At 36.3% G+C, this 14,115-nt stretch overlaps 1 long non-coding RNA gene across 2 annotated transcripts in view; it reads left to right on the top strand.

Moving 5' to 3' along the window:
- The first annotated feature begins 1,122 nt into the window (after positions 1-1,122).
- Positions 1,123-14,115, top strand: part of LOC112151564 — a 29,113-nt gene continuing 16,120 nt past the window's right edge. Inside the window, exons 1-3 of one of the 2 annotated variants that reach the window (XR_004949858.1) lie at positions 1,123-1,314; positions 3,334-3,432; positions 10,799-10,924. This is a non-coding gene — a long non-coding RNA (uncharacterized LOC112151564). The remainder of the gene's footprint in view (positions 1,315-3,333; positions 3,433-10,798; positions 10,925-14,115) is intronic. The other variant, XR_002920155.2, reaches the window with a different exon arrangement.

The following is a 14,115-nucleotide window of genomic DNA, read 5'->3' as shown; positions in this document are numbered from 1 at the left end:
ACCGGGTGCAATAAGAGGAAATGACTCATTTTTGAATAAAATGTGAGCAAAATAAAAATATGATCTTTGTAAAAGTTGTCCCATCTTAATAAATCTTCATAAAATCTAAACCTAGCACTTTTACTGAAAGCATAAATGTAAATTTTTGTTTCCAAAATAAGGACAAAGAATACCAGTCTTACTGTTTTTAACTTTTAAATAAAATACTTACACTTGAGCCAAAATGACAGGACAATTTGAGTTTTCAATCATCAAGAGTGTGGAGCAAAAATGATTTTTGAATTATTTTAACAATAATTCCCCTTTTTTCCAGATCTTAGCTTTTAATGAGACAAAACACTTCTCAACTATGCTGATATTGAAAAAAGCTTGGAACGGTGTAGGGCAAAGATAGGTTAAATTAATTCAAACTTGGTAAAATACTTGAATATCTAATGTCAGTGGCAGCAGCAGCTGCTTTATATAGTTTCTGTCTGTGGTATAATTCGTCAATGCAACCAATTTACCAACATTAGTCACTTCTACTTGGAATTTAAAGGAAATCTAGACTCGTATGACTACACCACCAATGTTTTCAGATTCTAAGTGTTGAGACAAATTTTCCTTAAAAAATCATTTTTTGTCTTAGAGCATTAACAGCTTGGAACTATTTTTTACCACTTATTTAAATGGAAAAATCTTAAAATTATGGTTTTAAAAAACAACTGAGGTCCCGTGTTGGAGCTGAATATTTTAAATGAAGTGTATATCTGAATAAAAGCTCAATCAGATACACATTTTGTTTGTGTAAGGGATTTAAAGCATCACGGTTCTGGCTGTAGGAACTCTTTTTTTATGATTTTTAAATGTGAGTTTAATGTATTTTTGGTATAGCATAAAATGGCTTTGATTTTTATTTATTTATTTTTTTTATGAATTGTTTTGTTGTATTATGTGTTTCGTATAAAGGACCCCAGGAAGAATGACTGTCTGCTAAGCACAGCTAATGGGGATCCTATAAACAACACACAATAAATAAACAACTTAGTAAAACCACAAAACTGAGTTTATAGGTAACAGAGGAAAAAGTAGCAATTGACATCATATACTATTAAAGTGAGGGTAATTATCAAATAGGAGGCAGGTGTGGTTTGCAGACACCAGCAGGTGTGTTCATGACAGGAGAACAGAGCGCTGATTTCAGATCTTCACTTTTAGTTTTGCTGTTTGTTTTTCACTCCCAATATAGTTTTGTAAAAAACGTTGTGTTGCATTGATTAATTCAGGATAATTATGTGGGAATATAAGGAAATCAGTCCTTGTACTTAAAGCTGGGTATGTTTATTTATGTTCTCTTTATCTGTTGTTTGCATTTAGGTTATTCCCTCAGAAACTTGTACCTCTCGACCCTGATTAGATTTTGTTTCTCCTTTCTTAAAATTGACAATGACTGTTATTCCCTCAGTGGCCAACATGACCTAATTGCATATATTGGCCAGGCTGATGCACTTGACCGGAACAGAGAGGCTGTGATTTTTAAGGGGTTTCGGGTCAGTCTGTGCGGCAGAGTTAATGTTGTGCAGTGTGTGCGTGTCTCTTATGTAACCTGACATCAGACCAACACAGGGGATGGTGAAAAAAGTGAACCAGCAACCTGAATAGATAAAAAGGGGAAAACACACATTTGGGTTTAAACAGCTTTGGATGCTGAAACCTTAGTGTAGATTCAGAGACATGATGATTATATGATTTTTGAATTAGGGTGTTAAAATATATTTCACGGCTGCGGAGCATAAATATCTGCACATTTGAAGGATTTGCATCCCAGAAGAACATCTCAAAACTGAAACTGCTTTTAAAATCCTGTGAATTGGTGCCGGACTGGTAAAGCTGATGCAGAGTTTAGCAGGAAGCAACTGTGTTCTCTCACACAGCAGTTGGAGCATGGCGCTTTTCTGCACCCCCGGGGCAGGCGGGCACCCAGCACAAGCGCTGCCTGTGCCCAGCCCCTCCCCATCTGTGAGTCACGAGTCAGATCTCGTTAGGCATGACGGCTCTCTGATGTGGACAAATTGTCACCGTGTTGGGGTGGGGGGCTGGAAATTGAGAGACTCAGCTTTAGGTTTTTTTTTTTTTTTAATCTGTACGTTCAGAGAAAACACATAAGTGTCTCGTTCCCACTGTGAGGCCTTTTTTCACTCATCTGTAGTATTTTAGTAGGATAAACAAAAGAAAACCCCCCTCTGATAGTGAAAATCACAAAAAAGAAGCGCTTTGTCTGAATTAACGGCTCCTCCAACATGCATCAGGTGCAGATTCTTATTCCCGTCCCAATAGACTGCCAGACACTCATTCATGATCTCACACTTTTGTCTGCTAACTTTGAAGGTTGACAATAGGCCCCGTGATGACAGAATGTCTCCTCTTTTAATGTTTAACGGACCAAGCCGGGCCGAGCATGGACACCAGCCTTTGAGAGGAGCCCAGAGAAGCATATGGAGCTCTAAATAAAATTCAGATCAAGAACAATGATAGCTGAGGTCTGCTTTGTGTTTGGACAGCCTTGTGGAAAAAAAGGGGCGGAGCTGAAAGTTAAACCTCCATAAGGAGACGGCGAAGCTTGAGCAAATGAATGTAAAGATCTGTAATGTGGCGTGCTTTTGGGTCTAAACCAAAAACTATTTATTACTCCCTTGGTTTTAGTGAAGCCTCATCATCATTCTAATCAATGATGTCGACAGTTGACAGATTTTCCTAGCTTGCAGTTTTTGTGAAAAGCTGATGACCTGAAAGAGCAGGGGTAAGAAGGGGCAGTAAGTAAGGCGTTTAAAGATGATAGATAAACCCTCCGAAAAGCTGCTTCACTCTGTGTGGATTTGCAGACGAAAGAGAAGCGAGGGGATTTTTTTTCTCATCTTTTTTTCCCCTCCCTCTTTTTTTCACACTTGCAGATTCTGCGGCCTTTGAAGGACTTGTGAAGCCGAAGGCGTCCCGTTGCTCAATCAAACAGATTAAGTCAGTCAGACAAGCAGCGATCTGTCCCATTCAATAAACTTACTTTTGTCATGCCGGATCTCAGAGGGCCTCATATATTCATAACACTGGGCTCGGACATGTCACTGTTTTATCACACAATGAGTCGTCTATTTTAACTGGATTTTTATCTATCTATTATTTTTTACATTTATTTTGTTCCTATATACGCTTTCCCATCTCATTTTTTGCACTTTATTTCAGCAAAGCTGGAAACAAAAATAATCTATGTGATGTTTCTGTAAGCAAAAACAGTACAAAGTGAGGTTGTGATGAGGCAATAATGAGGACATCTGTTTTCATATGGTCCTTGACATGTAGCACCAGAAATCTGATGTCATCCTGTCCAAACTGCTGCATGGCTGGCAGACAGCATGGCATCCTGTGATTGGTTCTGACAAGCCAGTGACAGCTCTGGAGGTGAGGATGCATGACAAAGGGCAACCAAAGGAGACGTCATCAGTCCATAGGTCTGTCTGTCCTTTTCATTTTGCAATAATCAACCAAACCCCCCGTTTCAGTTCCAACTCTGGAGAATTAGTTTCTTATAGGGGAGATGTTTGTGCTTTTATTCAAATTTGCAGAAGAATTTAAAATGATCTCAAAGAAGGTTGTTTCTGAAATAAGTTGATTGCCATATTTAAAACAAATATACTCTTGAGATGCCCAAATTGATAAATTAGTGAATATTTAGGTAAACTTCGCTTGTTTGAGGTTTTAGGTATCAGGAAAAATGGCTGGAGAACGACTAAACAACGGAGAAAGGTAACTAAAACAAGAAGTTTCATCTCAATAAGAAAGATTTTTTAAAAAATGGCTTTTCAAACCACTATTTACTTGCAAAATTCAAATTAATTGGTCAATCTGTGTATCGATTCTACCTTTTAACCTATAATTTTATTTCCATAAAAAGGAAATTATGCAAAAAATATCACAAATTGGACTACAGAATGCATTTATCCTCATTTTTATTATACTGATGTCACAATGGGTTATTAAAGGTTAAATCTACAATTTTTCTTGGAAGAAACTGCTTTTATTAGGGATGGAACTACTTTAAATCAGTTTTAAAAGTATTAATTCATAATTTAGTGGGTGGAAAGTTACACATTTGTTCAGTTTATGTCAATAGTTATTACTGATATGGTATCTTTCATGCTTGAACAGTGTTTTTAGCATCAAATCAAGTCATTTTTGTGTTGAAATTTTAAAATTAATATTAAATTATGAATCAATTCAGTATTTTTGCAGTGATTCCTAGCCCTAATTTTATTCTTAGTCCATTTAAGACACAAAAATATGCAGATAGTTATTGGAAAACATTCCCGAGAGCCTCTACAAATTTAATTTGAAGAAATAAAAACAGGACTATTGAATTAGATTGGCATTTTGGAGTGAAATAACCAATCATATCTATCAGACATGATGAATATCGTAACTTTTTTGTGTAAACAGTTCCCATGTTGAAAAATTTACATAGATAACGTCACAAAATAACTGCATCAAACACTTTCATATCATGAACTTAAAAAATAGTTTTTGTTGACTGAACATTTCTATATGAAAGACTTTAATCCCCAAATCTATCCATCGATTCGTTTATTTCCATGGTGTCCACAAGCAAAATTATGTAAATTGTGTCACTCTACAGATTGTTATGAATATGAGTCAATGTGGTGTTGTGGAGCTGGTATTATATGTAGATCTCCGATTTAAAGATGGCCACCTGTCACCACGAGCTGTTGGGCTTTTTTGCTCCGGCGCTGAGAGCGAAGAGGGCTGCAGAGGGTGCAACAGATTTTTGGCAGTAAAATCTGCTCGCCAATTTCTTTTTCATTTCGCAGACATAAAGGGAATCCTCAGTTCAGTACATGAGCCTCTTTTCATTAGAGCTGCAGATGAAAGAGTCCTTTTGCAGTGACATTGTATTGTGGGCCATGATGTCTGCATCACGGGTTTACGTCTGATGAGCTCACAAGGCAAATTGGAAGGGTTGTTTTCTCCTCATGTGGCCACTCTTCAGTGTGACCTTGCATTAGTGCATATGCTCACAGCAGGGTCACTGGTTGAGGGCATGATCTGTCAGCCTTTGTTTATAAAACGCAGACAGCACAAGCCTGTAAGATAACATATTTTATGCAATTAGTAGTCTGCTGTATCGCATCTTTGTACACAGCAAACACCAAATCCTACAGTCCAAGTCCATAGATAATGTAATTTTGTGTTAATTTCAATTATTTTTTGACTTTCAATTATCAATAATATCCAATATCATTGTGATATCAGCCTGTGAAATACAAAGGATGACTCAAATTGCAATAAATGATTAACTTATTTGGAGTATAATTTAAGTTATGTTGATTTTTATTCAAATAAAGCTGTTGCAGTTAAATGGAAATTATGTATTAGTTGCTTTACTTCCTGTTCTTGTATATAAAAAATCATTATTTACTAATAATAATCACCAATATTGCACATTAAATTATTTATTAGTATTGAGTCGCCCTAATTTTATTAAGAAACTTCAATTGAATTATACATTTTTTATCTTGAGAATTTTCCTAATTTATTAAAAATATATTCATTGAAAAAAAAATTACCATGTTTTAGAGTTAATCAAAAAAATGTAAGTTGTATAAAAATAAAAGGGATATTTTTATCAAGTTTTACAAACTTTAATTTAGTATTAACATGTATTATTAGCTTATTTAATAAAAAAATGGGATTTTAACTCAAATTTCCCTGTTTTAAGTAAAGTCTTTACTGGGTTTCTTTGAATCTGTATGGGACGCGGCTCTAAACATTTCTGATATAGATGTGTCCACCTCTCGGACACACCAGTGTGTGGATGATTGAGATGGTTTTGATATGATAGAGATGGGTTGACAGAGTCTGTCGGAGCAGAGCTGGCAGCCGCTTTGACAACAGGCGCCCTCTGACTGTGGCTCTATGAGGCTTGGTAACCAGCCTTTTTCCTGGGAGGTGTTCACTGTCACTGTGCATTGTGGGTGCCTGGCAGCAGTATTTCTCCAGGCTGTCAATCTCCACAGAAACTAACCTGCCATGTTAGATTTGACCTCCACAGGAGAGATTACTGTCTCCACGCTTTTGGAGACATCTTTCATTTTTTGCCTTCTCTGTAAGGAAACTTCGGACATGAGACAGGAATGCAGAGAGCGCTTCAGATCGTGCAGCTTTTTAAAATGATTTCATGCAAAAAGCAACAATGTTAAAATCTTTTAGAAAACTTTCTTCTTGTATCCAGACATGAGGAGATTTATGTTGCATAGTAACACTGCATGTTCTGGTTTCTTGAAGTGGAGAGTTTTGGATAAGAAGACTGGCTGTGACTTTGATGCAATATGTGTGTGGGAGGCTTCAGAAAGGCCTGTTAATTAATGCTGTAGCATGAAAACTCTCAGCACAACTAGTGCAGGAACAGAAAGAAAGAACTCATCAGCTCATGTATTTTGGGAGGTGATGGGCATTGTAAGTAACTATATCCATGATCAGATGTTGGAAGTTTCTTTTTTAGTAATTTAACTTAAAATTTGGTAGCAAAAAAACAAACAAGATTCTTTTGTAGAGAGATTTTAATTTATGTTTAACTAAGAGACCTGGAACAATCACATTTGCCTTGTTTAAACATCTCATTAAATACCCACTCCAAATAAAAATGTTTTTTTTTTTTTGTTTTTAACATTTCTTGAAACATTTTTCTCACAATATATAAAATAATTTGAAATTAAAACTTAGTTTCTGACTATTTAAATAGTGTTGAATCAAAAGCAGATAAAAACACACAGTTTGAAAATGCTCATAAAAAAAGGTTGCAAATGTTAGTTTGGGCTTGCGAGGTGAGCGACGGAGAGTGTAAACGAAGGGATCATGGGAAGTTTACTCTCAAAAATCCTGCCCACAACAAATTTCTAATGAGCTCCTGATGCGCACCAGAAAATATGTCTTAAAAAAAACATCACAGGGTTTTGATTTTGCCCCAAAAATGCATAAACATAATTAAAAGACTTCTGGGAACAATTTTGCAATTTAAAAAAAGATAATTGGAGCAGGATTTTAAGCCCTCTACAACTTTAATCCTCAACTTTAACCCTTTAATGGCCACATGAAATGCTCTTTGAACTACTGCAACTCTTCAGCCATATTGGCACATCGGCTCTGAAGCTGCTTCCTGCTTCAGAATCTGTTAGAACTGCGTTTAATGAGCAAAGAATGAATCATTTTAACAATTCCATTCATAACATAATTTGAGGTTAGGATTATATTGGTTCCATTTGAACAATCCAAAATTTCAAGCAGTGTGACTCAGAGATAAATACCTGGTACTGAAGTTTTCCAGATTCTTTGTATTTCTTGCAAGAAATGTCAAATATGTGTACAAGTAAAGAAGAATTAATGGAAAATCCATTCACATTTTAGTTTTATAAAGTTCAGCAAACTATTGTTTGTCCACATCAAAAAAACACAAATAGAAGACATAAGAACATTCTAACACACTGTATGGTCACATGTCTTTGCAAAACCAAAAGTGTTTCCACACATTGGACTGAAATGACGGATTGATCATTTTTTGCTTCCATCCACTTTTTTATGTTGTAGTAAAATAAACCTACCATGTCTCCACACAATTTGTATTTTCCATTTTTTGATACTATCAAGTTTGAAACAATTTTAGAATGATGTAGATCAATTCTATTTGATAACTTGCCTCAGACACATCGATTTGGTTGGATTGTAGGAATATAAATCAATTCATCGGCTAAATTGATTAATTGTTACACCTCTAACACTGGAGTTTTAGCTGTGATGTTAAAGGACACCCAAAAGCATCCAATGTTGTGGTTCCTTAAAGGATCTCTAGACGCTAGATTCAAACTTTATCAACTTCCAGTTGACTTTTGTGTTAAATTTTTTACTTTACACACCATTTATAGACCTATGTACAGTCTGGCTGATATGTATATATATTTTTTTGCTTTAAATTTGCAGATGGAAGTTTATGGTGTTTAAAATACAAACACTGCCCTGGTCTGCTGATTCTTTCAGCTCTGCATTAGAAATAAAAACCCCTGTAAAGTACCACCTTCTTCCATTACTTTATTTCCAGTTATACATACAAATATATTTTTAAGTGTTCTTTCCTCAAAAGTGATGCTAAATTAGGTGGAATCCAGGACTAAATGGTACGAGGGGTTAATACATATTTTTAAATATTGGTGGCACTTAAAAAAATGTTTAGCGAGAATATCTTTTTTTTAAAGTGCTTTACTTTTACACCTTGTAAGTTTTTGCAGGACAGAAAATTGAGTAAACCACTCTTTGTTTTTTGACGAGCAAATATCAGACAAACTATGATGAAGGAAATGTCAAAAAATAAAGTTTTTCAGAGTCTCTGTTAAAACGACAGTGATTCCTACAGTAAATCAGTGTTTTTAGTCTTTACTTTCCTTTAAGTGAACACTTTTATGTGTACACAAAATTAATTTTGCTTCCATCCTAATTATATTCTCTATAAATATTTGATGGTTTGCTTCAGTGAAGTTTTAGACGTCCCCTTTAAAAGGTTTGGCTTCATTATCAGAGGTTAGTTGGGAACATAATGATGTTGTTTGAGATTGGCCATCCCACGTTAAGTTATAGCCTTCTACCTTCTTATCATAAACTGACTGGTGTGCTCTGTGAACAGGCTGTTACACACTCCCATAAAACCTCCAGTTATGGCCTGTATTCTGTTTAGCCCTTGATAGAGATGTGTCGCTGCTTCTTGGTGTATTTCTGACCATGAAAATTATAATATGGAACAAAGATTAGAATGAAATTATAGTGGCCGGAAGGCACTTACCCAGCTTGTTGAGGCACGCCGTATAGGGTTGGAGGAGATGTGGGGGGAGAGGGAAAAAAAAAAAAAAATCTGGTCCCCAAGAATAATGATAATACATTAGGCTGTGAGCATGCTGGTGTTATTGCTGTACATTATGTATGTTCCATTTATACTACCTCACACGGTCCAACCGCTGCTGACGAATAGGCCATTATTCCCTGCACCGATGAACACTTATCAGGCCCCACCGCTGTTTATGGCCAGAATGAAGAGCACTTGTCAGTCAAGGTCACTGCTTTGTGTGTCCTCCTTAATTGTTCCTTCTACACAGTTGTTAAACTCCGCTCGCTGGCTTGGACACCCCTATATCTGGGAGACTGGGAGAGGTTTTTTTATTATTATTATTGTGCCAGCATACTTGTAAGGTGGAAATATTGTAGATATGTCCCTTAAAGTCCCGCTTTAATTATATTTATGCAGTTTGTAGACTTTTTTGAAGACTCATTTTCTGCAGAGCAGCAGGAGTTCATCAAAAATTCACCTTTGAGTTGTGGGCTTAAGTGTTGGTACAGAAGTAAGCCTTAACTGATTTCCCATCATCCCTTTCACATGCTCTCTCACTAGCTTATAGCCCCCTATAACTCCAATCTTACATTAGCTGTGCAACAAAAATGGCAAGCAAGATGAGTTTTGAGCCACATGCCAGGTCAGACGAGGAAAACGAAAATGTTTATGGATTTATCTGATGGGTCAGAATGGAGCAGAAATAATTTAGCCTGCTCATTTCAACCTTTCAAACTTTTCAAACGCTTGTATCTGCTAATGATCCATAAGATTAAAATAAATAAATATTAAAAAATGCAGTATTAAATTCCTATATTTTTCTTCTATCAGGAGAAAAAGTCTACAAAAACATCCTAGAAACACAATTTTCATTGGAGCTAGTCTTAAAGTTCCTTTTAACAAAATAAAAGCTTGTTTCATATAGAAAATGCAGCCAGCCAAACGTGTCGTTATTCCATGTTAGATTGTGTGTCGGCTTGTGTGTATGTGAACGAGAGTGTATGATAAGTTTGGGTGACAGGATCCTAAGAGCCTGCTCTAACTGGAGGGCCAATGCTAATGCATGGCTGGTTGCGTTACACCAGCTAGTGCGGAAATCAGAAGTGGCCCACAGTGCTGAGCAGGGCTTTGCTCTGGGACAAAAACACATTTTAGTTGGTTGTTTTTTATTTTCCCTCTTCTTCTTCTTAGCCTTAAGTCTTTAGTATTTGTCATATCTGCACTAGCTGTGTTTGTGTATCTTGTAGCACTGTAGGGTCATAATAGCAAAGACACTCACATGTTATTCAGACTGCTTAGGTAAAAAGGCTTGCCCCATGGTAACTGTCAATGTTGTTTAGTGTAAGCCTCTGATACTGCTTTGTTTATGTTGTTGTTTTCTCTTCTGCAAAATGTTGAATTTGTTGCATTTCTTTACAATATTGCTCAAACAAAGACTTTTTTTTATAAAAAAAATGCACATATAGGATTTTTTTAAACGGAATGCCATTGAAACATAGGATATTTTTATTTATTTATTTTTTTCTAATTCTAACTTCCTTTAAAATAGTTTCCTCAACAGGTGCACGATGAAATATTATCAACAGTTTGAACTCTACTTTTGTTACTTTTAAAATATAACAACAATTTTCCAAAGTATTTTAGCCTTTTTAAAATTCATTGACTGCTTTACTAAATCCAAATATCCACAATTAAACACATGACCTTTGCTTTACTTGTCCATTTTCACAGAAACCTCCTCCACTGTCCTGCTCAGCTGTAAAAAAGAACAGTTCCTGTTCTTCTGCTTTGATGCAATGCTGACAGGAGTCACTTTGATATATTTGGGAGTATGAAATTTAGATCTGTCCTGCTTTTTTTTTTTTTTTTTTTTTTTCTCCTGAGGCTTCATCTTTGCAGACATTGGGAGCTGTCATTTCGCACTGCCCTGTGATGTGGGTGACACTCAGTCGCTGTGACAGGTGCTGGAGAGAGCACACTCTCCTCAGCAAAGAGGAGACATTTCTTCAGGTGAGACTCTAGAAAGTGTAAACGACTTATTGATTATTTTTTTTTGCTTTTCAGACAAATAAAGTCAAACTTAAAAAAGTATTTTATAATTGAACATTTATTTGATATTTTAAAGTTTGTAGTTTATGCCACAAATTCTAAAATCAGGATAATTTCATGCATGTCATATTCATCTTCTGATGCTGTTCATGCATTAAAGATATTGTGACTAATGGACAAACCAGCCACTTTAGATGGGAGATTTGCTGTGGTACCATCCTGGGATCTGGTCTGTGTGGTGCACTGTGGGAGCCCACAGGGTGTGTGTTCACAGTGTTTCTTGGATTAGACACCTTGGTATGGCCTGTGGAGAGATGTTCATAGTCTGCTGTTCACACAATCTGTCTGCTACAGCTGAGCTGCCCTTTGCCAACAGGCCTGAAGACAGGATGGATAGATTTAGATCCACACGCTGCATCCCCTTTTTTGTTATTTTTTAGCTGAATGAGTGAAGAAGTTTTATCTTTTTTAATGAGTAGCTTCACATTAGTTATATTTGCTTATAAATAGGTTGTCTACTTGAGTGAGATGTGTCAATTAAAATGTCAAAGCCAGAATTAAAGTAATATTTAGGACTGGGTTGATAAAAAAATTGATTAATCGATCCATAAAAGTAGAGATCGCTCTAATACATAATGCTAAAGTCCACTAGCTTGATGCTAACGTAAAACGGGACATATTTATAAACTCACAGGCATGAATTTTCCAAACAATTTCAAGGAAATATGTTCTAAGTAACCATTTGTGGGTCCAAAGCACCATTTTTTGCTCATACTTTCTTCTTCTTCTGTAGTATGGCATAATGCTGTAGCATGTTTGCCCCCTAGTGGCCAAACTGAAACACCCTCCAGAACAGGCAGAACAATTGTTGGAGCTTCACTGTATGGTGTTAACAATCTCATTATGATGTATTTTACAGTATGTGAACTGTATCAGATTAATATGAAATCTTCAAAACACATATATAGATTATTAATGTATTTCTAAGCAAACGTGTCTAAATGTGTAAACTGCATAAGATCTAAAGAATTGGATGGAAAAAGAAAATAGGAATCGATCCAGGCTCTGGTGAATCGAACTGATTTTGGAAATTATTGGCGACACCCAGCCCTAGTCTTTAATGTCTCTGTTTAAGTATAATATTTTATATAAATACTTTTAATATGTTCACAGATTCGCAATAGGTTATTTTGCTGGATAGCCTGGCAGTGTGGCCCCAAATAGAACAGTTCACAGCTTAAAAAAAAAAGAGTCTATTGTTTCAGCACACACACACACATATAAACACACACACGCACACACAGCATGTTGACATGCTCATCTGTCACTAGGAAAACTGCCACAGGCTGCGGCCTTGGCACAAAGACATTCTCTGAGCTGAGTGAAGATGCTTGAAGCCAAGATGCACCCAGTCAAAATGTTAAGAATTTCTCATGCCATATTCGACAAGCTGAAGCGTTGATTTGAGGAGAAATGATGTTGAAGGAACCACAATGCTACAGATATATTTCACAGTGATGCGTTGCATGCCTGTGACAACTGTGTAAACTTCATGTTTGGCAAAGTTGGGATTTAAAAGCCAATTATTGAACTATTTTGTTTGCTTAATTTACTTGTTTGTTACACATCAGGACTGTTGGTTTGGTCTCAGCCCCGGATAATCCCTGTTACAAACCTCTGTTGCCTCCAGAATCAAACCTACCAAAAGAGCTGTGGCAGCAGACAGCTAATGAGACACCATGTGCACAGGGTGTGGTCAGGAAAGATTGTTTACTTCTAAGCAGGAGCTGTAAGTAGACATTATTATCATTATTTTGCATCTGCATTCGTTCAAGAAACAGCTGTTGAACTTTGAACAAGATATAAAGTGGCAGGGCCTGGAGTTGTTCTTGTTCATTCAGCTAACTTAGCTTTGACGTGATGGCTTCTGGCAGACTTTTGTGCTGAACTCAACATCTGTGACAACTGTCGGCACCACTGACCAGTCTTCTCCCTCCCCTCTGTTTCACGTGTTTACATATTTCTCCTCCTCCATCCTTCATATTTTTCTGCCTTCCAGGATTGCCTAGACTAGAGGGGGAGGACAGAAAAAAGTGGGAAAAATGGGAACCTTTGATGCCACCAGATCACTTTCTTCTGCCAGTATCCATCTCCATCACTGCTACATCAGCTGGTCCCTGTGTTGTGCGGTCAGCCAAACATCTGGCTCCTCAAACATATTAGTAGGGGGTCTGAAAACAAGATTTTTAACAAAACCACGTTTAAAAAATCAAATAACGAATTTTGAGAATCATGTAAATAGAGCTTATGTCTTAAAGTCTGGCTCCGATCATCGGTTTATCTGTTTTAAAAGCGAGACATAATTTCTGCAGAGCGGCAGAAGTTCATTATAAATTTGCCAATGAGTTGAGGGCGGACTGTGGGTGCGAAGTAAGCCCATTCCCACACCTACAACCTTTTTTCCAACTGTATATTTTTTGTCTGCTCCTGATTTACAACTATTTGAATAAAGAAATACTTAAAATGCATCTTAATTTTCTTTATATGTCCTCCATCATGAGAAAAATGCTACCAGAACATATAAAAGTGGCTCCTCAATTCTTCTCAAAGGAGCTTGTAAGCCGGTTCTTTTGTGATTGTGTATCAGAATTGAGCAAGCCTTTTGGAGAAACGATGAAAAGTCATCAATTTTTAAAAAGAAACAAAGTTTGGTTGACTACTTTTATTACCTACCAGAAGACTTTGAGATGTTCTAAACTGTAGACAGAAGTCTGCTGTAAATCTGTAATTATTAACTTCTTCATAGCAACTTTCTCCACATTCTACTAAAAGTTTTATTCCTTTTAAGTTTTGGAATTGTTTTGTTTTCTCCAAAAAAGTCATTTTTCTCTGTCAATCTAATGCTGTCTTTTCAGCTTTTCTGATCCCCTCATATTCAAAGCACATTTCAATGACTAAACTAGATATATGGCATTACCTGCAATAATACTAGTGTGAATACCGTAAGAGGAATATGACTTGAAGATACTAGAGCTGATAACTGAAAATGCTGAAGCTGAAGGCTTGCTAAAATATTAGCTAAATGCCAAATTAGCCTAAAAAATGGTAAAATGTCTAATTTTGCCAATATTTCAGCATATTGCTAAATTATT

This window comes from Oryzias melastigma, linkage group LG20, assembly GCF_002922805.2.
Source record: "Oryzias melastigma strain HK-1 linkage group LG20, ASM292280v2, whole genome shotgun sequence".
Taxonomy (NCBI): Eukaryota; Metazoa; Chordata; class Actinopteri; order Beloniformes; family Adrianichthyidae; genus Oryzias; species Oryzias melastigma.
Note: the sequence above shows the minus strand (reverse complement) of the source record. Positions and strands in the feature narration are given on the sequence as shown.